General features: G+C 36.5%; 2 long non-coding RNA genes across 2 annotated transcripts; one reads left to right on the top strand and one right to left on the bottom strand.

The window, feature by feature from the left end:
• Nucleotides 1–2,188: 2,188 nt before the first annotated feature.
• LOC124172419 lies at nt 2,189–8,028 on the bottom strand. Its single transcript, XR_006868159.1, has 3 exons — nt 7,933–8,028; nt 2,988–3,155; nt 2,189–2,274 (listed from the first exon to the last, which is right to left on the bottom strand). It is a non-coding gene; the product is annotated as an uncharacterized LOC124172419 (long non-coding RNA).
• A 1,505-nt stretch (nt 8,029–9,533) lies between these two features.
• LOC124172413 lies at nt 9,534–22,459 on the top strand. Its single transcript, XR_006868153.1, has 3 exons — nt 9,534–9,571; nt 9,689–9,826; nt 22,439–22,459. It is a non-coding gene; the product is annotated as an uncharacterized LOC124172413 (long non-coding RNA).
• The last annotated feature ends 2,723 nt before the right edge of the window (nt 22,460–25,182 follow it).

A 25,182-nucleotide genomic window follows, 5' to 3' on the forward strand; every position in this document is an offset into this window, starting at 1 on the left:
AAGATTGCTTCTAGATGTACGTGCATCATTAGACAGATTATTAAGGATTTAAAACAGAAAAAGAAAGTAAATGTTTAAAGATATGATAAACCAAATTTAGAATGATGGCGATACAGCTCTTACGTAACTCAATTTCAATGGATTATAAATAGTTTGTAAATAGTATTACCTGACCAGAAATATCTTAATGAATCAGTTTGATTGAGGCGCCATCAGTGCAATCACTGAGTCTATTTCCTTCTTTATCATCGCTAATATGAACTTCTTTAACAGGGGGCACTTGTATGTTACCGGATTACTTTATTGGAAAGTGGAACTTCCATTAATACATATTTTTCGCAATTGGTACAATAGGCAAAAGTGATCATGAAGAAAATTTTAATAGGGTAGTGTCCTTCATCAAAAAAACAAAAGGCATTGATTGCAATTCCTGACCCACCATTAGTGTATTCATAATATATAAATTATTTGGTTTTAGAAATTCCAATTTAGACCAATTGCAATGTTCAATTTTAACCGCATTTGAAAAAGGCCGATTAGCGCCCATGCGATGCCACTCCACGTGACGTCACAGGGACCTAGTTTCTATATCACTTGACAGGAGTTTTACATTGTCTGAGTTTACCAATTCATGCATGAGACACAGAGCTCAGGGGAACAGCGGTTAATAATCACTGATTAAAATTGCCTTGGCTCGAAAAGTTTCCTTAATTTCATAGGGTATTAATAATCCTTATTTAAGCCAAGCATTACCTGCTAGCAGGGTACTCTGCTACCTGAGAGCAGCCTGCATCTCAGCGGTGCTTACATCCTAAGCCGATGGTCACCTCACTTTGCAAGAATGGGAACCAGAATAACGTCACACAGGAATTTCCCGGGATTCATACTCAGCCATCGCATTTTCACGCGCTTGAAATTTTCACTGTTCATTTTATCGCAAAAAGTAGATATCCTCATTTAAAAATATAAAAGTGTGAAATTCGTATTTCAGGAGTAATAATCTTTTGGTTTAGGCAATAAAAAAATAATGGGAAACCACCTCCTTACAGGATGTAAGTATAGAATAAATTATTCTTGATGAACGATTCCGGCCTTTTCATAGAAAATAGATTTACTCAATCAACCAACAACATTCGGCCAATAAAGTTCTTATTCCTTAAATATAATCTAATAATATCCTTGTTAAGAAGAAGGAAACACTTTATTGGGAAAATATAGAGGGTGATTTGCTCTTAAAACTGTGGACTTCCCCTTTCATTATAATTTAATTTCAAAAACAAGCTAGGCTAAGAGCACTGATTTCTGAGAAAATGATAAAAATCTAAAAATAAGAAAAATATTAGTATTACATTAATAATGGAAGGGTTTCAAGACTATGAACAACAACAGCAGAAAATCGAGTCAAAGTAAATAAAAATCAGTTCATGTCACTAACGATTGATATCTTTTGGTAATCAATTTCCAACGTACAACATCCCATTCAAAAGTGGTAAAGGAGAAAACCTTACTCCTTGTTATTTGTGTGCATGATTTTTCCGACGAAAATTATGCAACCCGCTTGACATCAAAACTTTTACATCCGTAAAAGTTTTGACGTCAAGTAACGTAATCAATTTGCATTGCCAACGTGCAACACCCCATTCGAAAGTAATAAAGGACAAATCCCTAGTCCTTGTTGAAAATTCCTGTTCTCTTTCATCACGAAATCCAAATCTGATCTGATTCCTGTGAATATCAATCTCCCATAAAGATCGAGCTCTGTTGATAGATCCGGCTAGCAGCTACGTCATGATGTCATGGTCATTTTTTAAACTGTTCCAAACTCAACAGTACTCAGCTTAACTCTCATTTCCTAATAACCCTTCCACTGTGTAGTGAACAGATTTGAGAACTCTTTGCATTATAAAAAAAATGACTGCTGAGTGATGTGATGACAGTGCGCTCACTTGTTCAGTAAACAAATTTGACTTGTTAGTTTAGCAAAAAACAAAAAAACTGTTTATTACAATGAATCAGTCATTTTAAATGATTTATTCACGAAATCTTATCTGTAGCCGATAATTATTGATCAGGTGAGGGAGAATGCTTTACTTTTCTGCTGAGAAGTGTTAGGAATACTCCGCAACCGAATGATATTAGGCCATAGCAAAAGAGTGCTATAGAAGGTAACAGTAAACTCACCAATCCAGTTGAAATTCCTGCTGGATCTGAGATGTACAGCACAGGATAATTCCCTTCACTGAGATTACCTTCGTCCTCGTCTTTCACATGCAACTAGGAGAGAATAATGGGCTTCACTCAATAAAAGAAAAACAATAATAACCTAATTGGGTAATAAAAAATCCTGTTTTGCTTGAGACCTCTCCAGCTGGCCAATGTAATCATGAGATTCTTGCCACTCACAGATCAAACTCCAGAATATCAACGTTCAACTAGGGAGGGGGGAGTTATATCACAAAGGGCATGCGGTTTGAAAGAGAGTTTTGGCCACTTACAGCAGAGGCAAAACAGCTGGAACGATAGATCGAGGTTCCACTGTACATTGAATTGTCTTCATATTTTCTGTACCCAGGATTTTAATGAGGTGCCTCAACAGTTATTGCTGGATCCTTCATTGAAATTAAGGAGAAGATGGCTTAAAACGAAGAGAGGGCAATAATGAGACAGTCCAGTTATAGCTAAGACAAACGGCTTGAACAGACATTTCACACAGTTATCCACAAGTCCACTCCATCAGTTACATGCGATTTCTATAAGAAGATTTCTAGTGTTGTACAAGTTGATTAACTGAAAAAGTTAAGTGTGGTTCAGCTTTCTGCCTCATACATTACAACTGAAAAAGCCCTTAACTGACGGTTGCATAACTGTGAGTGACTTCCTGTAAATATATTTAAGACAGACACACTCTCTTTCTTATAGAACCAATAAATTTGTACAAATGAAGGTGGTTCAAATCAGGTTTCACTGTGTGTGAGAACACAACTTACCAACTCATTGTCCCTGGGCAGTACCAAGTCTGGCACAGGAAGGTATATTTCAGTGGTTTGGGCTGAGCATGTGAGCTGTGAATTGTTTTCAATCACATCTTGAATGCGGCCCTTAGTCACCACAGAAGGCCCCGAATTGTCATCAGCTGCCCCTCCTCCTTCGACACTCTGCAGAAAAAGTAATAGCGAAAAAACACTTATCTCCTTAAATATACATACATGGCATGCTCTTAAGCAATATGAAAAAGGATGTTCAACATACTGTCCACGCTTTCATATAAAAATAGTGGTGTCTGCATGCCTATTAATCAATCACTGAAAATCTATCATGCCGAATGAAGCAAATTCTCGCAGGTAGATCCATAATACTCTGAGTTAATGCAGTGTCTTTTATAGTTTATTTGGGACCAAAGTAGCTGGCCCTTCACTGCAAAATATACGATAGAGAATGGGGATTATCCAGCCGTATCATTTTCAGTTTTTTTATTCATATTACACGAAATCAAAGTAGAGAATGAGGATTAAAAATTTTTGCAGTTCAGAAAATTAAACGACAGAGTTTATGATTCTTATACTTTGATTCTTTCTTCTGAAGTCATAATTTTGGTATAAGTGGCTTCTAAATGGCCGAAATGTCCAGTTATTCTTTTCTCGAAAGAGAAGTAGAGGAAAAACATGTTGAACATATTTTCAATGTATTTATTACGTTCCAGACGTTCTGCTAACATTCAAATATTAACTCTGGAAGAGAATACTCGTTGCAACACTGGGTTATGTAGAAAGAATAGAAACCTCAAAATCATCTTCTCTTACAAAATCATTTCATTAAACTGTTTTTAATAACCCTGACATTATTATCCTTAAAACTTGCAAAAACAATCATGCAACAATAATGTTTTACGTTCTAAACAAAGTTCCTGCTGTTAGTTAATAGATGGATTAGGCACTGACAGATGGTCGATTTGAAATGTCAGTAACATCATTACTCAAGCCTAGACATTTGGTGAACAAGCTGCTGGACGACCATGATGAATTTGTCTTGGCAATGGATACTTAGTGTTGTGAGAAAATTTCTGGGTTTGAGCCAACTAACCATCATTTGCATGAGCAGTTGATTGCCTTCTGTCATTAAAATAAAACAGGATAAAGTGCATCAAGAGACCTACAAATTTAACCAAGATGCTGATCTAAGAGAGACAATGTGACATGATTGGTATCACTGCTTCAATGACGGTCATTTCAATGATGACACCTGTCCATGTGAAGGAAGACCAAATACCTTCAAAGAAACATAATTGGAGACATTGCCTGAGGAAGATCAATGCCAAACTCAAGAAGAGCTGGCTTTGTAGTTGGAGTTGCCCACCTAGCTATTTCCTAGCGATTGCATGAGTTGGGAATTTAATATTAAGCAAGAAACTTGGGTTCCAAATGATTCAACAGTGATTCCACAGCATAAAATGCTTGACCTAATGACACAAAACCTAGAACATTAAACATTAAAACCTATTTGGAAACACTGTAAAACAAAGGCTGAACGCACCAGCTAAATTCCCAGACATTGTACCATCTGATTATTATTTGTTCCGTTCCGTACACCTCCTTCAAATTGGTAGCCCCAAAAAGTTAAGAATGCAATAAACTTGCCAGGCATACATAGCATATAAAGAATTATCGCAGGTTTTCCCATTTTATAATATCATGTAACGTTACTTGGGAATTCCACTGGGTCAGGTTCTCCTACTCCATCTAACAATCAGCCAAAGTTTCGATGAACAAGTAGTCAGTCGTCATCAGGGCACCTGGGCAACTGGTAAACAGAAAATTGAGCCAAGATAGAATTGAAGAATCGGACCCAGTGTAATTCCTGGGTAACCTTCTGCACACCATATCCTTAGCCAAGATTTTTAAGGCTCTTATGTAGGATAAGCATCTCAGTACCTAAAAAATGTATTTTCCAACAATGGTAACAACAAAGGTACAGGTAACTTATTAATACTCAGGTCATATTTAAACTTAAACCACAATATAATTTAATATAATATATAAACTTGATAACCACAATATTAATAGAATAATCCCAAAAGTATTAATGCATTTTTATAAACAGAATAGTGTTCATCTATAAAATTATAGTATATAAAATTGATGTAAATATTAAAATTATATTCAAATATTGGAAAATAGTATTTACAAATTAACTTAACAGCTACAAAAAAGATATATCACATCAACATTCCTGATTTCTTCCTAATTTTACATTTTTAATAAAAATATTTTCATGGATAATTTATGCGCACTAAAATTAATTTCTAATACTCTGCCAATCTTGCCTTTGTGGCGCAATATCCGCCACAACACGCAGTAGAGAAAATTGGGAATATTCCAGGAACTCCCAAAGCAGCGTTCCGCGTTTGCCGTACTATATAAAAAAGCAATCTCGACCAACAATGATTCAGTCAGTTGAGTCTGTACTATGAAGTGAGAATAATTGCTTCATAATAGAAACAACATTAGAACATTAAAACCTATATGGAATCACAGTAAAGAAAGGCTGAACGCACCAGCCAAAATCCCCAGACATTGTACCATCTGAATATTATTTTTTCCGTTCCATACACCTCGTTCAAATTGGTAGCCCCAAAAAAATTAAGAATGCAATAACCTTGCCAGGTTTTCCCATTCTATAGTATTGAGTAAGGTTATTAGGGAATTCCACTGGGTCAGGTTCTCCAACTCCATCTAACAATCAGCCAAAGTTTCGGTGAACAAGTTGTCCATCGTCATCAGGGCACCTGGTACATAGAAAATTGAGCCGAGACAGAGTTGAAGAATCTGACCCAGTGTAATCTTGGGTAACCTTCTGCACACCATATCCTTAGCCAAGATTTTTAAGGCTGTTATGTAGGATAAGCATCTCCGTACCTAAAAAATGTATTTCCCAACAATGGCAACAACAAAGGTACAGGTAACTTATTAATACTAAGGTCATATTTAAACTTAAACCACAGTATAATTTAATGTAATATATAAAATAAGCTTGCTAACCACAATACTAATAGAATACTTCCAAAAGTATTAATGCATTTTTAAAAACAGAATAGTGTTCATCTATAAAATTATTTAAAGAAACAAATAGTTTCATAAAAGGCACGAACAGGAATGATTTTAGCCACATATTTTGTGATCTAGTTAATCAAAATTTATGTAAATATTAAAATTATATTCAAATATTGGAAAATAGTATTTACAAATTAACCTTACAGCTATAGAAAAGATATATCACATCAAAATTCCTGATTTCTTCCTAATTTTACATCTTTAATGAAAATATTTTCATGGATAATTTTTGCGCACTAAAATTAATTTCTAATACTTTGCCAATCTAGCCTTTGTGGCGCAATATCTGCCACAACACGCAGTAGAGAAAATCGGGAATAATCCAAGAACGCCCAAAGCAGCATTCCGCGTTCGCCGTAATATATAAGCAAGCGATATCTGCCAACAATCATTCAGTCAGTGAGTCTGTACTAGGAGTAAGAATAATCGCTTCACAATAGAAACGACACAAGTGCGTCATTTAGCATATGAAAGTACCTATTATTCAGCATAGTAAATCGCTACACCTTCATTATACCCACCATCCATTCATATAAGAAGCCTTCAAAATAAACATGCAATTTCTGAAATGTTGCTAAGATGTTTTTAGTTGTACATAACCTTAGCCTCATGAGATCATAGTTAAACCTAAAGAAGAGGTCACCAAAAAGAAATATAATATGTTTGCATGCACTCGGTACTATATTTAACAACCAATCCACAAACTATTTTCAAGTTCTCTCACATTATATTATTTAGCAGCATATGGTCAGAGAATTCTTTGTTCTTAAAAAAAGGAGTATGGTTGAGGAGTCATTCCATGTCAAATCAACCAATATTTTGACCAAATAACACCCAACAACTCAGATTTTCCAGATATTTTCCATGGTCAAACATCCTGGTATAATTAGAAATTGTGTGCAATATTTGCCTCCGATTGTCAATTGTTAAAGAAATATGACCAATTGAAATTTGGGAGTTACCCCTTGAGTGCCGCAACGTGCAACACATGGCGATTTTTATTTTCATCCATAACTCCATTCCTGGGAGATGACAAGACATTTTTTTTCTAAAGCTAAGTGGTCCATAATGATCCCACGATTATCGTTAAATATTCACTGCATGCAGTGGATATTTCATCAACAATAGACAACTGGAGGCTAAAATTGTACACAATTTCTAATTATATCAACCAGAATGTATGGCCATGGCAAGTTTCAAGAAAATCCGAATCGGTGGGTGTCATGGCCTGGTAGATTTGAAATGGAATGACCCAAGCAATGAGCCAAGTGTGTGGATTGCCTTTCTACGTTGATAAATGGTAAATTTAAATCCCATTCTTCCAGAATATTATTGCATAGTAAACACTAAGTTTTGCCATAAGACGACATGTCTTCAGTATTTGACACTGAAAAACCAACTGCAACATAAATAGCATCTTGCCAAGGGCTCACATATAGGGAGAAACCGTTTATGGGATGTTGGACTTATTACACTTTTCCGTGTACCATGGACGAGGGCCTTTCATGTAACCTTTTACTGTAGATTAACAAAATGTATGCTAAATTATCTTTCGACCGTTAATCGAAGTACCTTTTTAGTTAGTGTTCGATTAAATGGCCACCGGTAGTTCTACAACATTATATTTCTCCAATTGTGCCACCAAGAAGTTAATCGATTACAATATAGTTAATCCTCAAAACTTCATACCATGAATATTTCAGTCCGCTAAATTTATCTTTCTACATTCCTACTGTAGTCGACAAATACCGAAGAGTGTCACCTCTAACTCTGCCATGCCTATACTACGCCAGCCATCAAAGAAGAAAAAAGGATAAGTACTTACCCTACAACAATTACTCTGCAAACTTTTTCTAAGAACTGCGTCTGATTCTAAACAAATCTTTTTGAAGACGCTGAATTCCGTAAGTTTCTTCAAACACAGAGGACACATGGTAGTGGGCAGGCCATCTCCCACAGCAATCTGAGACATTAATAAACAAATTATACGTCAACAGAAGTAATTATCTTGGAAAAAACAAAATGAAGTAAGCACCAAAGAAGATCGATTGCATTTGATATGCCACTCACACGTAAGCCAACTAAATCATGTATGGCATCCTTTACAGCTATATTGCATGCCACATTCGAAGTGAATATGTTATAATAATATTCATGATTTTTCATACAAAGTCTGCAATTCCTTCCTGAAGATTCCGTGAAAATCCCGCTGGTGCGACTCATGTTTTCACTTCAAAATCGCATTCACTGTTTAAATCAGTTATATCGTCACAGACATCATCTACTCACTGACAAAGATCTCAAAATCTCACATGGAAACTACATTCACTACGTTGATGTTTGAAATTGAAAATGCCTATGATTATTACGCTCAACGAAAGGACCAACGACGCCAACAACAAACAACAGTCACCTGAGAGACATTCCACCACTCAATAGCATGGGCTGAGAATATTTTCAACAATTTCTGACATGATTATAAATCTTACGAACACAACATGCACGACAAAGATCGATCCGCAACGTTTATTTTTTAATACAAGAACATGCAATCAAGCCTCTACATAGAATCGATGATATTTAGTTGCCATTTTAACCGCAAACAGCACACCTATAGAGCAGTCCTGACATCCGAGTTTCAAGACAACTTTCTTTCCATTTGAAAAAATAAAAGGACATTTAATTTATATTCGTCAATTTTCTTTCAATTTATTGTAGTATTATAGTTTATATTTCATTATTATTCAATGCTTAGGCTAGAAACTGAATTTAAGGCCGACTTCAGCTTCCACACGGTCAAAGTTCATTTGCGGTTTTTACATATGATAAAGGGTACAAAATATCTTGAAAGTTGTATTATAAAAATACTAAAACATTTATGTCTAAAACAATGCTATAAAGCTCAATAATTTATCACTCATCGTTGCAAATACCTCATCTATCGATTGTAGGCCTACTGCGTACGTTATCCTCTAGCGCTAAAAGAAGCAACTGAAGTTCGGTATTTGAGCTAAATCTTGCTTATTTGGTCTATAATAATGTAGTGCGTCAATAAACATGGAATTCGTTGAAATATTTGCTGATTACTGTGCTGCGATGTGATTTCCTTTTGAGGTCATATTTAAATGTGAGCTGAACACGCCCTTTTTCTTAATAATTCCAATGTTTTTGCATTGGTGTACGTAATGGAAATGATCGTAATTTATTAGGAATTTAGTAATCACTGAGTGCTGTGTGGATGCTTTGCTTGAGGAGTGAACTGGTTTAGAGACTGAATTAGTTATTGCTGTGAAACCATGAGTGCTACCACTGGGAATTACTCAGAGTATTTAGACAGGAATTCCGAGGGCACCTTGTGCAGACTTTGCATGAAGAAAAATGATTATTATTATAACATATTCACTTCGATTGTAGCAAGCCAGATAACTGTAGAGGATGCCTTATATGATTTAGTCGACTTAAAAGTAAGTGGCGGGTTACAGTTATCGATTTCCTTGCCTCTTGTTTTATTCCGTTCTATGAGTACATATTATCCTTGGTACGTCTGAAATCTCTTGCAAATGTTTACATACTTTTCTTAGGTTGCTGTGGGAGATGGCCTGCCTGCAACTTTATGTCCACTGTGCTTAAAAAAGCTCATCAAATTCTACGCTTTCAGGAATATTTGTCATGAATCGGACGCAGAACTGAGAAAATTTTCGTCCAGCAATAACTTCAGGGTGAGTGCTTCTTATTTTTTTTTCATTGGAAGCCTCGTGTAACATCCACATGATGTTAAATCATTCTCGCAAACTGATATTAACTTGTTCGTGATTATGTACCGTGCTGCCCGGTATTAGTAGTTTTAAGTTTATATCAACGGGAATGAAAAATATAGCAAGATGTTTGTATTTGTTGGTAGAACTGGTTATATCAGTAACTTGAAGAAGTAACTTCATTGTGTATTCGATGAATCACTGGCCACGACGGGCAAAGTATAATGCTTTATGACTGTAACAAACTGGTACGTGCAACGTTTGTTAAAAATCGCTTTGATTAGGCATCAAAAGTTAATGGGGTATTAAATTTATTAATGAACAACAGTAGATGGTGCTAAAGGCCCTTGTGCATGATCAACTGAGCAGTGAAAAGAGTCCAATGTCCCACATAGTGTTTCCGAATTAGTTAATCCTGACGAGGTATTAGTTAACTCGCAGTTGGTTTCTCAATGGTGACGAGTGAAGTCGTTTTTACTTTTTGTATTATGAATGTGATTGACCAACTCAAAAAAGATATCAATGGATGTGAACATTTTTGTTGAATATGTTTTCGATGTATTTCTTTTGCTTTTTACCTCCTGTTTGGTTTTAAATTCCAACACTTACAGTTTAGATAATTTATAGAATCGTACTTGCCGACTTTAAGAAGTTTATTTACCATTTTTGAGCTGTAATACACGAAGATATATCGAATGAAATATTTCAACAAATCGATTGAAAATGTTTAGAACAGGTTAAGAAAATTTATTGTACATACCTGGCTATTTGGTCTAATGGTTCGTTGCAATGTTACAATATTAAGCCTATGCATTTTTTTAATTTGTAACATATCTGATTGATTTGATAACAATATTATTTGCTAAAATTATCTTTGTCAGCTGTTTATCAAATGTTTTATGTCTTTGCTTATATAAACCGTTAATGAAACGATTCTGCAATAATAATATTTTGTGTGCATGATTTTGGTGCTATCAAACATCATGTACACAAAAGAGTGTTATTTATTTATCAAGAGTGCGATTTTATTTATTGAGAGTTTGAATTTTAGTTATTACACTGTAACAATGGGTACATTTTTATAGGTATCGTAATTTTAAGACATGTTTTTCATTGTGAAATACTATTTTTTATGTATTGAGATGTTTTTCCCATGTAAGAATCGTCATAATTGTGGCTGGGGATATTGAACGCTGTATTGCTCTTTAAATCGGTAGGGGTTGTTGCATTACGGTTCTTGCGTAAATGTCTGTTTACTCCATGAATTTACCTGTGCTAGTTATTGTCTAAATAAATGAATCCAGAAATGTACACAAGAATGCATTGGGTAACACACCCAACTTGTGTGAGTGCATGAATAGAAAATAGAACCTGTCTGATTTGGTCCTTGCATTCATTATTCATGCAATCACACATTAACTTACGTATGATATTGTGTGGTGTAAACAGGCCTTAAAAATATGAGGTGATGATTTTGATTCATCATGTATTTTTTCGGTTAACTTTTTTGAACATTCTTATTATTTGTAGACATAAGTTTTTTTGCAAATAGCTTCATGGCATAGGGAATGGGATGTATTTCATTTTACAGATCTATTTTGTTTAATGAATTTAAAGTGCATGGAATAATTGTTGGAGTAGAAATTGGAATGTACTACTTGAATTGGAAGGTCTTCTTTTCTTGTATATTTTTGGGATAGCGTGCATTATAATTTTAATGCCTGTCTTTTCAAAATCACCACCAGGTTATGACACACACAATAAAAACTTTAGAAAGCAGTTTTTCTGAGGCCATAATATCATACTCTGTTGTGTATGAGTGTGTTACTTTGCTTTGTGCAATATTTCTTCAGCAGATTCTCGCTCGTTGACATGTATTTTTGCAATGCACGTTTCGGTGTCTCTTCTTGAAAGATGCAACCCATTAAGCACTGGCTTAGAATTCTAATCCTGGAGATATGTGATGAAATCACCCTGAAATAGCCTATTCTTGTGAAGTCCGCATCATCACCAGTTCATTCCTGTTCCTGGCTTCCACAAAGCGATTCTGATATACCCATCTGTCGATCATTTCAAGCTTGTCAATTTTCGTTCTCCCTGATTGTATGTCTTTCTCCCACATGGAAACTGGGCAACTCTTCAAAGACAGTATGTTTAAAATCTTTGGCCCTGAAAATAAGTTCCCTTCATTTTGATGCCAGTACCACAGTTTTACCACTCCTGCTTGGATGAATTTTGACGATATCAGTGTCAATATAGGGCTTATTCTCAAGAAGCAGTCGAGTAAAAAAAATGTAAAACGTCTGAAAGCAACAAATCTGAATAACATGGAAAAGATGACAAAAAATGGCGGTGGCAGACTGGAAAAAATTTACTCTCTCCGAATCTCGAACCCTGGTCCTTCAAAATGAAAGTGCGGTACGCTACCACTCGGCCAAACTGGCTTTGAAACAATGAGCCAAAATATTTAATTATATTCAATATGATTGTATTTTTTAATTTTAAATGCTTTTTTCCCTCAAACCCGGGCGTATATGGACAAAACCCTTCAACAGTATTCGTATCAAATTGTCTACTTTCAAATAGAAAAGGTGTCATCTTCTTTCTTGACATCACTTGCACAAAACCTCCATGAGACTGTAAGAGATACTTAATGGTGATATCAGGTTGCCTCAGGGGATCCCATTTTTTATTTTAAATTAATGATCTATGCTTTCATTAAACAGCCATAGTCGACATTAACATAATATAATTTTTACAAATCTTGTTTCCTCATAATTGTAATCTGCATTGTTATCTCCTATTTTTGTCAACGGCTTTTAATGATTAACTTCTGTTTTATACAGTTATAAGAAGTGATTTAACTTCAATGGAGCAAAGTCTATTCGAATAATATAAAGGAACTCTTACTTGATTCATTTCATTAGAGAAATCTAAGGAAATGTAATGCTGTATTCATATAATGATACGTTATAAATGATTTTTAAATGAATTAAACGCTCTCACGAGTAGGTAGATCTGTGTATGAAACTTAGAACTGGTTTATGGTCTCTATCCAAATCATTATGTTTTTTGGTAGTTTCATTGTTCATGCAAGGAGTTATTGTTGTTTATTATCAATTTTCTTTGCTTTGAAAAGCTTTTTTTATAATGGAATTTACCCTTGATCAATAATATGTTGTCAGGTTCTTATGTTTTACAATGTCAGTACAACTTTTTTTTCAAAATTTGAGTTTTTTAATATTTCTCTACTGTAACTATCGTTTAAAACACGTAAATATCGTAAAAGGCAAAAAGCATAGCCATATGCATACCTATTCTCATTTAAGCAAATCCTAGCTTCACAGAACTGCTTATCTTCTGTCAGAAATATCACATGCCGTATGGAGTAAGGCTATGGTAATCGGAAACTAATCTATTTAGAACCTAAATTTCTTCATGTTAGACCGAATATTTTCTTCAATATGACATGTTTACATATATAAAGAGGTCATCAACAAAATAAACACATCCACTTCAGTTTCTGAGACACCACTGTGTAAAATTATTAGTTAGTGATTTTATCCTTATAAACGCAACTTCTCTGACAATTATTATTGCAGATACAAGTTCAGCATTACAAAATTTAGTTTTTTTGTTCATTAAACAGTGATAATTGTTACCCTAAATCTCTATTTAAAGTACAAGCTTGTAACTTGAAAAGAAGGATGTTAGGATACTTGCATGAGCATGATATTCCAGGGGTAACGAGAATTTTCTGTGAATGGGACAATTTGAAGGCCTTCTCCTGGCTCCAAGGATTTTGTGACAAAGCCATAATATGAGATGAGTTTCAACAATTTTTACTCCATCTGGCAAACTCACCAGGTCCCACACTTTGTTACACTTACAAGGGGAATACACGACCTTCGCATCGCCGATCGAGCTCAAATTTTGCGAATCGGTAGTTTATGAATACAAATGTAAGATGCCGAAGCGAGACGACGCACTTCTCGTAAAATTCCGAGAAAAAAGCAATTAAAAATCGTTAAAAATGAAGGTACGCTATATAAGCTGTTTTGAACGCCCATGTTAAACATTAGGGCGACAGCCCAGTGGATACGGTGTCCGACTGTGGAGGTGAAGGTAGCGAGATCGATGCTCGCTCAGGGAACTTTTTTTTGTGTTAATTTTTAAGAATTTTATTGTTTAAATTTTTAAAGTTCGTTTTCTTATCTTCGTTACTACTATGGAATATACTTTTAAAAGAGTTTTTTAAAATATTTAAATCAGGAATGGATCAGCTTGGGATTACGAACTGAGGATGAAGGGTGGATAGAACCCCGGCGTCGGCATTAGCCTTCTCTTAACGAAAGGCGCCAAGGGGACCACGGCTTAACGTCCCATCCGACGGACGGTGTACTGCACAACCAGTGCAATCCACATTACACGCAGGGATTGAATTTAGGAATGCCCCTTAATTCTTTACCGAGATTTGGATGTGGAAGGCCAGTACACTGCCTCACCACTCCAGTTAATCCTTTATTTGCAATTTTCAGGATGGAACTCATCATAAAGACATGTAAAGCAAACTGATTTGCGGCACCACGAACAAGCAGAAAAGGCGTTTTTTCCACAACTGCAACGACTGTCCATAATTTTTGAAGGAAAACACACGTCATTTACATTTACGTAAAATTGTCTCGTGCCAGCGAGCTTCGAAGCAAACATGCATGTTCAATAATTTTCCCGGAAACGTATAATATTATCTGGATACTTGATTAACCTGTAATAGAAGAATCGAATAATTGGGGAAAGTTTTGCAAATTTTTTCCCTTTTTCGCGGCCGACGGACATGCGCGGAAAGGGGTGATGTATGTGTATTTATGACCGGAATCACTTTTGTATGTGTTTGGTTTGTTTTCTGTTTTTGAGTTTATTTGTTGTTTTATTTGTCTGTGAGCGTGTTCGTTTTTGTTTTGATTTTTTTTTGCTGATTTGATACTATGGTGAGGAGAGATAAATAGTAGATTGTTAGGCAGAGAGCCATCTTGGAGTGAATGTACATAAGATACAGAGTGTCAAGTGATATTTTCCTTTGGTTTAATCGCTTTGATACGCTAGGGGGACACACTTCTTTTGAACATAGAGACTCTATCCTTGGATATTCCTACGGATGAGTTAACGTGTGCGTGGCACTATTGCTGGGAGCTGCTCATTGATAAAATTTATATTAGCTGCGAACCACGCGTTCAACATTCCGATAGATCAGCCTTTTCTGCTTGTTCGTGGTGCTGCAAATCACTTTGCTTTGCATGTCTTTATGATGAGTTCCATCCTGAAAATTGCAAATAAAGGATTAACTGGAGTGGTGAGGCAGTGTACTGACCTTCCACATCCAAATCTCGGTAAAGAATTAAGGGGCATTCCTAAATTCAATCCCTGCGTGTAATGTGGATTGCACTAGTTGTGCAGTACACCGTCCGTCGGATGGGACGTTAAGCCGTGGTCCCCTTGGCGCCTTTCGTTAAGAGAAGGCTAATGCCGACGCCGGGGTTCTATCCACCCTTCATCCTCAGTTCGTAATCCCAAGCTGATCCATTCCTGATTTAAATATTTAAAAAAACTCTTTTAAAAGTATATTCCATAGTAGTAACGAAGATAAGAAAACGAACTTTAAAAATTTAAACAATAAAATTCTTAAAAATTAACACAAAAAAAAGTTCCCTGAGCGAGCATCGATCTCGCTACCTTCACCTCCACAGTCGGACACCGTATCCACTGGGCTGTCGCCCTAATGTTTAACATGGGCGTTCAAAACAGCTTATATAGCGTACCTTCATTTTTAACGATTTTTAATTGCTTTTTTCTCGGAATTTTACGAGAAGTGCGTCGTCTCGCTTCGGCATATTACATTTGTACCCATAAACTACCGATTCGCAAAATTTGAGCTCGATCAGCGATGCGAAGGTCGTGTATTCCCCTTGTTAGAGGACTGCATTTCCTGATCCAGTGCCCTTTTCCAGTATGACCTTTCTGGGCCAGCCAAGGCCTCATCGATGGAAATATGATCCTTGCCACTTTCAGAACTACTCGAAGCTAAAATGAAGGTACAAAGTCAGGGTAAAGCTTAGGGGTCCTATTTCTTAAAGGGTATTTTCTCTCTCTCACACTACTGGATTCCCTGACTTCAATGGATTCACCACAATTTTCAATACCAAGGACATCGTTATTGGAGTCTACTTCCCCATCCAAAACACAATCTTGACTTTCTGTCATTGGTCCTTCCATTCTAATCTCATTAAACCCAATTGACTTAACATTATTTAAAGGCAAACTAGATTCATTCATAGGATAAAATGATAAAAAATGGTACACTGCATCATTCTTACCCTTATTGGGTACACTTTCATCCCTTACATTAGGCCTCGCATAATTTTCTAACAAATCATGTCTAGCCTTTATGACTTTTGAGGTATTATTTGGATCAACTTGTATATAACCTTTTCTTGTTTCACAATACCCAACAAAATTAACCTTTTCCCCTAAGCATCCCACTTATTTCTTTTCTGATTAGGAACATGATCATATGCTGGACACCAAAACACCCTTAAATGTTTGAATGATGAAATTTTTCCTCTCCACAACTCTTGTGGAGCCTTACCTTGAATAGCTCTATGTGGTACACGGTTTTTAATGTAGACTGCAGTGTTACAGGTCTCCACCCAATAACCCTTTGGTAAGCCTGAATCAAACAACCTGCATCTAGTCTATACACATATTGTGCGATTAGCACATTGTGCCACACGATTCTGTTCAGAAGTATATGGGGTGCTAGTATGATGCTCTATTCCATGTACCCTTAAAAAGGAATAAAGAATAAAAAAATATTTATTGTTCTTGGACCTTTATGGTCCACTAAGAACATACAAGGGCTTACATTCATATTTGAGCTCAGTGCACAGAAGAATAAGATACATGCAAAAAAAAATAGAAAATAAATTGTAACAGAATATAGTGGCATATTGGTACAATTACATTTTTTCTTGTAATAGCATTTTAGTGAACATTAGATTTTTAAAAGACATCAGTGATTTTGCGGTTTTGATTGGTTCAGGAATACCATTCCATAGCCTTGACCCAACAACTGAAAATGAATTATCAAATGCAGTGGTTCGATGTTGAGGAACAATTAAAAAATCAGCTGATAATCTAGTTACAACATTACGATATTTCTCTTTACTCTGAAAAAATTGCATAATGTATTCTGGCTGTTTGCAATTAAAAAGTTTGTATAAAAAAGAGGCAAGCATGTATTGCCTCCTTGTTTTTGCTTTAAGCCATTCTAATTTAGAGAAATAAGGGGATATATGTTCATCTTTTTTAAGATCATAAATGAACCTAACACACATATTTAATTGCCGTTGAATCAGGGTGTTAATCTTTTCGGTTAGGTCATTATATACAAGGCAGCAGTAATCAATATGGGGGAATATTAACGAGGATACAAGTTGCTTGCGTGTATGAGAGGGCATAAGGTTTTTATGAATTTTTAGCTGAAACAAGATCATGTTGATCTTATTGCTGATGGCTTTAACATGGTTTTGCCAAGACAAATTAGGCATCAATAAGACTCCAAGATTTTTAACGGAGTTGGCATATGATATTTCGGCATCACCAACAAAAATCTTGGGCAGAACATCAAAGTCGACATGTTTGAGTAGTTTTGAGGTACCAAATAACATAGATTTTGTTTTCCTAGGGTTAAGCACAAAGTTATTGTCTGCAGCCCATGAAGTGATGGCCCGAACGTCCTGATTTACTTTGGAAATTGCATCATTCAGCTCATACAAATGACAGTGAAAATAAATCTGTAGGTCGTCGGCATATAAGAGATATTTACAGTTTAGAATACACCTGGGTAGATCAAGGACATACAGGGAATATAGGAGAGGACCAAGAACTGACCCTTGGGGGACCCCGCAATGGACAGTAGTCCATTGCGATGTATTCCCATTCGCGTCCTTGACTGCCTGTTGACGATCTTTTAGATAGGAGTAAAACCAGTTAAGTGAGGAACAGGAAAAATTAAGGTTTTTCAACTTGTGGAGAAGTTTGGCGTGATTAACAAGACCAAAAGCATTGGTGAAATCAAATAGTACCAGAATTGTAACCATCCGTTTATCAATTCCTTGACGTATATCATCCGTTAATTTGAGTAGCGCTGTTTGCGTAGAGAAGTTTTTCCGAAATCCAGATTGATATGGATCATGCAAGTTGCATTGGTCCAGATAATTCGTTACCTGCTGAAAAACAATTTTTTCTAAGCATTTAGAAAGAGAGCACAGAATAGAGATTGGCCGATAATCCCTGGGAGAAGTTGGTTTTTTAACTTTTTGTATTGGTGTGATTAGTGAATATTTCCATACATTCGGAAATTCAGATGACGATAAGGAAAAATTATAGATATCAAGTATTACAGGTAGAAGTACAGTTGACGCGGCCTTTATAAATTTAACTGAGATTCCATCGACCCCAGTTGAGTTCGATTTAGAGAGAGATAACGTTTTACGTAGGTTGTGTGGGGTTACGTGTTGGAAGAAGAAATTTCTCTCGTTATAGGGTACAAGTGGATCAAGGTTAGAGAGACTGAATATGTCAGCAATGTTATTTGCCTCGAAGGTAAAGGCGGGAGTGAAGTGCTTGTTTAGATCATCGATAGATAATTCATGTAAGGGCTGCTTGTTTCGTCGCTGCACGAGTCCAAGACTTCTAAGTTCCCTCCAGACCTTGTTTGGTTCTGTCAAATTGGAGAAGGTGGTTGCATAATATTTTTTCTTGGCTTCCGTGACGAGATGCTTTACCTGATTACGCAAGACGATAAACTCAGTGTAAGCAGTCTGGTTTTTTGTTCGTGTGAAAATTCTACGTGAAATATCACGTTCCTTCATTTTTTGCTTAATGTCACTAGTCAGCCAGGGGGCTGAAGGCCGTCTAGGTGCGCATGTTCGCAGGGGGGCATGACAATTTATGCACTCTAAGAATTTCTGATTAAAGAGTTCTAATTTTGAATCAATGGACGAGGAGCTAAATATGTTGTTCCAGTCAAAGGTGAGCAGATCGTCCTGAAACTTTGCTGTATCGAAATTTTTAAGATCACGATAGAGAATTTTAGGTATAGGAAGACGAGGGGAATTGAATGAATAAGAGAGTAAAATTTTGTCATGTGCGGAGAGGAAAGGCACAGGGAATTGTGAGAATGAAGAGAGTTTTTCAGGGGAATCAACTATACAGAGATCAAGGAGAGTATCACTATGTTCTGTATGATGCGTGGGCTGCGTTGAGGCCAGATGAAGATTATAATTAAAAATGAAATTCCTGATGAAGGAAGAATGACAGCTGTACCGTAGCAAATCGGCGTTAAAGTCACCTACAATTACAATGTTTTTATAGTTTGGACTAAAAGTTGTATATGCTTCTTCAATATCAGTCAAGGACCCAACATTTGGAGGTCTGTAAACAACAAATAGAAGAAGTTTAGAAAGGTTTATACCATGCACTTCAATAACTATGAACTCGGGTCGGCATTCATAGGTCGCGGAAGAGGTCGCCAGCACCGACGAACTCAGTCGATGATGAATGAAGGCACCAACCCCGCCACCGCCTTTCCCGATCCGATCATGTCTCAGCAAGTAATGTTCACTAAGATCAACCATGCTATCAGGAATATTTGGTTTTAACCATGTTTCGGTTAAACAGATTATATCACTTACACAGGAAGAAAAATGAACCCGAAATTAGTCGATATGACACAGTAAAGATTGACAATTGACGAGGGAAATGTTGATTTCATTAGCAATTGGTAGGCCTGCGGGAAGAGAACAGGCCCCCGTATGTTATTTTAAGCAGTCAAGGTCAGTTTCAACTAGGATAGAAAGGCATTCACCACCATCATGGACCCGAGCAAACACACGGCCATTACGAATCCACACGTATTTGATTTTACCTTCTTTCTTAAGTCCCCTGGCCATTGCATATAGCTTTCGGTTTAAGGATGTCAAGGATTCATTAATGTAGACAGGAGGGTTGGTAGTAGAGGTGGGTTAAACTGTTCATTTTTATGAACCGTTCACTTTGATCCTGTTCAGTAAAAAGAACAGTTCAAAATATCGGTTCATAGTGAACAGGTAGGGTCATTCGGTAGAAAATATTGTTTATCATGCGTTTAGAGTACATGAAAGCTTAGTGTGGTATCGTAAGGTATGTGGAGAGTGTTATGGTAATTTCAAGCAAGAATCGCGTTTTAAACAATATTTTTGGAGATGCATCCACATAAAAAAATTTCATCGTAGGCGCCAAAAACTAAGTCCAAAGATCATCTTGGTAAGGGGACCGAAAAAAATGTTCCACAATCATGAGTTCAATCGTTTCCTTAGTTCATGAATCGCGTTTTAAACAATATTTTCGGAGATGCATCCACATAAAAAAATTTCATCGTAGGCGCCAAAAACTAAGTCCAAAGATCATCTTGGTAAAGGGACCGAAAAAATGTTCCACAATCATGAGTTCGATCGTTTCCTAAGTTCATGAATCGCGTTTTAAACAATATTTTTGGAGATGCATCCACATAAAAAAATTTCATCGTAGACGCCAAAAACTAAGTCCAAAGATCATCTTGGTAAGGGGACCGAAAAAAATGTTCCACAATCATGAGTTCAATCGTTTCCTAAGTTCATGAATCACGTTTTAAACAATATTTTTGGAGATGCATCCACAGATCCACAAATGTTCAAAATACGAAATCAAAATGAACGCGATTTCCCAACTGAACGCCCCGAGGAAACTAATATTTGATCTAATATTTCGAACGGTTCGAAAGAACTGATATTTTAAATATCAGTTCAAATATTAGTTAGAACGAACGGTTCTAAAGAACTAATATTTTAAATATCAGTTCAAATATTAGTCATTTCGAACGGTTCAAAAGAACTAATATTTTAAATATCAGTTCAAATATTAGTTAGAACGAACTGTTCAGTGGCTATCGGAGGGGAATAGTAGAGAAAGAAGAGGAGGGGCTCGGTCGTCTACGACGCACTTCGGCGGCCTTGGATGGCCTCCGTCGTAACCGCCATCTGTTGTACCCACAACGCACTTGCTCGAGTAAGCTGCAGTTCAAAATGCCTCTTGATGATCATACCTACTGTAGCTACTGTACCGAGTACGCCGCAATTGTGCAGTGCCGACATGAACAGTGAACAGGGTGTTTTAGAGAACGGTTCATTTTCGAACCGGTTCATTTTAGTGAACAGTTCGTTTTGGCAGTTCGGTTCTTTTTGACCCATCTCTAGTTGGTAGGGTTCTGGTTGGCGACGATGTCATTGAGTTTCAGGTTCCGTTTTGTGCGTCTACCATTTAAAAATGCAGCAGCAGTGCTAGATCGTAGAAAACGGACAATAATAGGGACAGGTCTAGGTGAAGGGTGAGAGGTTGCAGAACGGTTGGAACCACCCCTGTAGGCGTAATCGATTTCACTTGTATCCACTTTAATTCCCACAGCGATTCCAACTTGACAAATCAGGGCCCCAGCTACCTCCCCTTCGGAGTAAGGAATGCCGTGGATCTCAATTACGTTCCGGAGTTGCTCTTGCTCAACGCGATTAAGGCGAGCTTCCGTATCACTTAGTTGTTTCTTTAGGCTGATGTTTTCACTTAATAGGTGATTCAGGGAATCAGTTATTTTCACAAGGGAGGCATTGAGGAGCTCGAGAGACTTTGCTTGACCCCCGAACGACTCCTCCCAGCGAGATATTGATTTGCGAATTTCACTTTGATCCGACCGGATATCAGCAAGATTAGCAGAAAAATCTCTCAAGATATCACTCACACGATCAGGAGACAAACTGGAACTTGCGGACTCGTTCTCAGGAGCTTTTCTGATTTGCTCTCCATCACTGCTACAGCCGATCTTAGCCCGACAAACGTCGCAATACCATGGTCTACGTTTGTCACTAAGCTCCTTAAATTCCACTTCAGGTATTGAAAGGCACAGTGGATGGTAATGGGCCTTACACTCACAGCAAGAGAGCGACTTCTGCTCGCGCTTGATCGATTTAACACATGCACTGCAGTTAGGCATTGCGTAGCACAGGAGAGAACCGGAGAGAACGACCCGACCCACACGAAGGCTGAGCTCGAACTGGAATCAAACTTTTGATTAGGTAATTCAAGACCATTGTCAGATCTTACAACCTTAATCCTTATATCTGTCCTGTTCTCAGCCCAAGCTTTAAATTCATTGAATCAATCAAATGCTTCACTTTTGGATTTCAAAAAAATAGCAAAATGGCTTCAAGGAATAATCATCAACAACCACAAACATGTTTTTTGCCCTGCCAACTAAGACATCACCTATTCGACCACAGAGATCCATATTTACCAGACCCAAAACTTGATTAACAGGCATGCTGACACCACTCCATTTTTATATGAAAACATAAACAGTATGTTTAACATCCATCTTGGTATTACTTTAGAGCATCCCATGCATGTATTTTTACGGAGATGAGTCTTTTTTCACTGTTACTTTTTCTGCAGAGTTTAGAAGGAGGAGGGGCAGCTGATGACAATTCGGGGCCTTCTGTGGAGACTAAGGGTTGCATTCAAGATGTGATTGAAAAGAATTCACAGCTCACATGCTCAGCCCAAACCACTGAAATATACATTCCTGTGCCAGACTTGGTACTGCCCAGGGAAAATGAGTTGGTAAGTTATGTTCTAGTACACAGTGAAACCTGATTTGAACCACCTTCAGTTATACAAATTTCTCCGTAGCAATAAAGAAGACGGTGTGTCTGTCATAAATATAAGTATATTTATGGGAAGTCACTCAAAGTAATGCCACCGTCAGTTGAGGGATTTTCTAAGGTAACATATGAGGCAGAAAACTAAGCCACACTAATATTTTTCAGTCAATATCACCTGTACAACACTGGAAATCTCCTGATAGAAATTACTTGTATCTGATGGAGTAGGCTTGTAGATAAAGATGTGAAATGTCTGTTTAAGTCATTTGTCTTGGCTATAATTGGGCAGTGTCTCATTATTGCCCTCTCTTTGTTTTAAGGCATCTTTCTCCTTAATTTCAATGAAGGATCCAGCTTTAACTGTTGTGACACCTCATTACAAGCATGGGTAAAGAAAATATTAAGACAATTCAATGTACAGTGGAACCTCAATCTGTCGTTTCAGCTATTTTGCCTCTGCTGTAAGTGGACAAAACTCTCATTCAAATCACACGCCCTTTGTGACATAACTCTCCCTCCCTAGTTGAACGTTGATATTCTGGAGTTTGATCCGTGAGTCGCAAAAATATCATGAGTACATTGGCCAGCTGGAGTGATCTCAAGAAAATGAGGATTTTTTATCATTCAATGGGCTTAGTATTGTTTTTTCTTTAATTGAGTGAAGCCTATTACTATCTTCCAGTTTCAAGTGAAAGACGAGGATGAAGGTAACCTCAGTGAAGGGATTTATCCTATGCTGTACACATCAGATCCAGCAGGAATTTCAACTGATGTGTCAGACCCATTGGCCACTGATGAATTGGTGAGTTTACTTTTGCCTTGTATAGTTCTAATTTTCTACGGCACAATATCATTCCTTAGTGGATTATTCCCAACACCTCTTAGAACAAACATAAAGCATTCTCCTACTCCTGATCAAGAATGACCAGCTACTGCATACATTTCATGAATGAATAATTTTAAATGAATTATGTATTGTAATGAACCTTTTTTTTGCCTTTTTATGCAAAACTGACAGCACAAATTTATTTACTGAGCAAGTGAGAGCACTGTCATTACATCACTGAGCAGTTATTAATGTTTTGATAGTGTAACACAGTATTTAAATCTGGATATGACAGAGTAGAAGGGTGATTAGGAATTGAGAGTTGAGAGGAGTACTGTTGAGTTTGGAACAGTTTAATAGCATGACCATGACATCATGATGCAGCTGCTAGCCCGGTCGAACAACATAGCTCGTTCCTTATGAGAGATTGATATTCACAGGAATCAGATCAGATATGGAGTTCGTGATGAAAGTGAATAGGAATATATAACAAGGACTAGGGATTTGTCCTTTACCATTTTTGAATGGGGTGTTGCACGTTGGCAATGCAAATCCATTACCAAAAGACATCAAATTTTAGTGAGGTGAACTGATTTTTATTTACTTTGACTCAATTTTCTGCTGTTGTTGTTCATAGTCTTGAAACTCTTCCACTATTAATGTAATATTAATATTTTGCTTATTCATGGATTTATAATATTTTCTTAGAAATCAGTGCTCTTTGCCTTGCTTATTTTTGAAAATTAATTTAATGCCAGGGTAAGTCTGCAATTTTAAGAACTATTTACTCTCAAGATTTTCCCAATAAAGGGGTTCCTTCTTCTCACTAAGAATTTCATTAGATTATATTGAAACAATAAGAACTTTATTAGCCAAATGTTGTTGGTTGATTAAGTAAATCTATTTCTACTAAGAGGCAAGAATCGTTCATTGGGAATAATTTATTTTGTACCGACATCCTGTAATTAAAGCATTCTTCATGATCACTTTTGCTTCTTGTACCAATTGATTATAATATGTATCAATGGAGGTTCCTTTTTCCAATAGAGTAATGCGGTAACATACAAGTGCCCTTCTGTTAAAGAAGATCATATCAGCGATGATGAAGATACCCCTATGAAAAAATTGTATAAAACCTGTGTAAAATTGTATAAAATTTTTGTATAGATTCTGTATAGAATTATATACAAGTTGTGTACAGATTGTATAAAATCTCTATACAGATTTTATACAGTCTGTATACGTTATATACAAAAATGAGTGTATACAATTTGTATAAAAATATACATTTTATACAAATTATATACAGGCTGTATAAGAATTGTATATGGGCTGTATACAATTGTATACGGGCTGAATAAGAATTGCATACGGATTGTATGAAAGAAGACCTACCCTATGAAAAAATTGTATAAAACCTGTATAAAATCTCTATACAGATGTTATACAGTCTGTATACAAGTTATACACAAAAATGAGTGTACATATACAATTTGTATAAAAATATGCATTTTTACACAAATTACATACACGCTGTATTAGAATTGTACATGGGCTGTATAAGAATTAAACATGGGCAGCATAAGAATTGTACATGGGCTGTATACGGGCTGAATACAAACTGTATGAAAGAAGACCTAGGAATACCTCATCCAAAATAGGTGGAGTAATACTACCCATTTTCTTCCTCATTTCATCTCAGGTCATAA

Source organism: Ischnura elegans (assembly GCF_921293095.1).
Source record: "Ischnura elegans chromosome 13 unlocalized genomic scaffold, ioIscEleg1.1 SUPER_13_unloc_1, whole genome shotgun sequence".
Taxonomy (NCBI): Eukaryota; Metazoa; Arthropoda; class Insecta; order Odonata; family Coenagrionidae; genus Ischnura; species Ischnura elegans.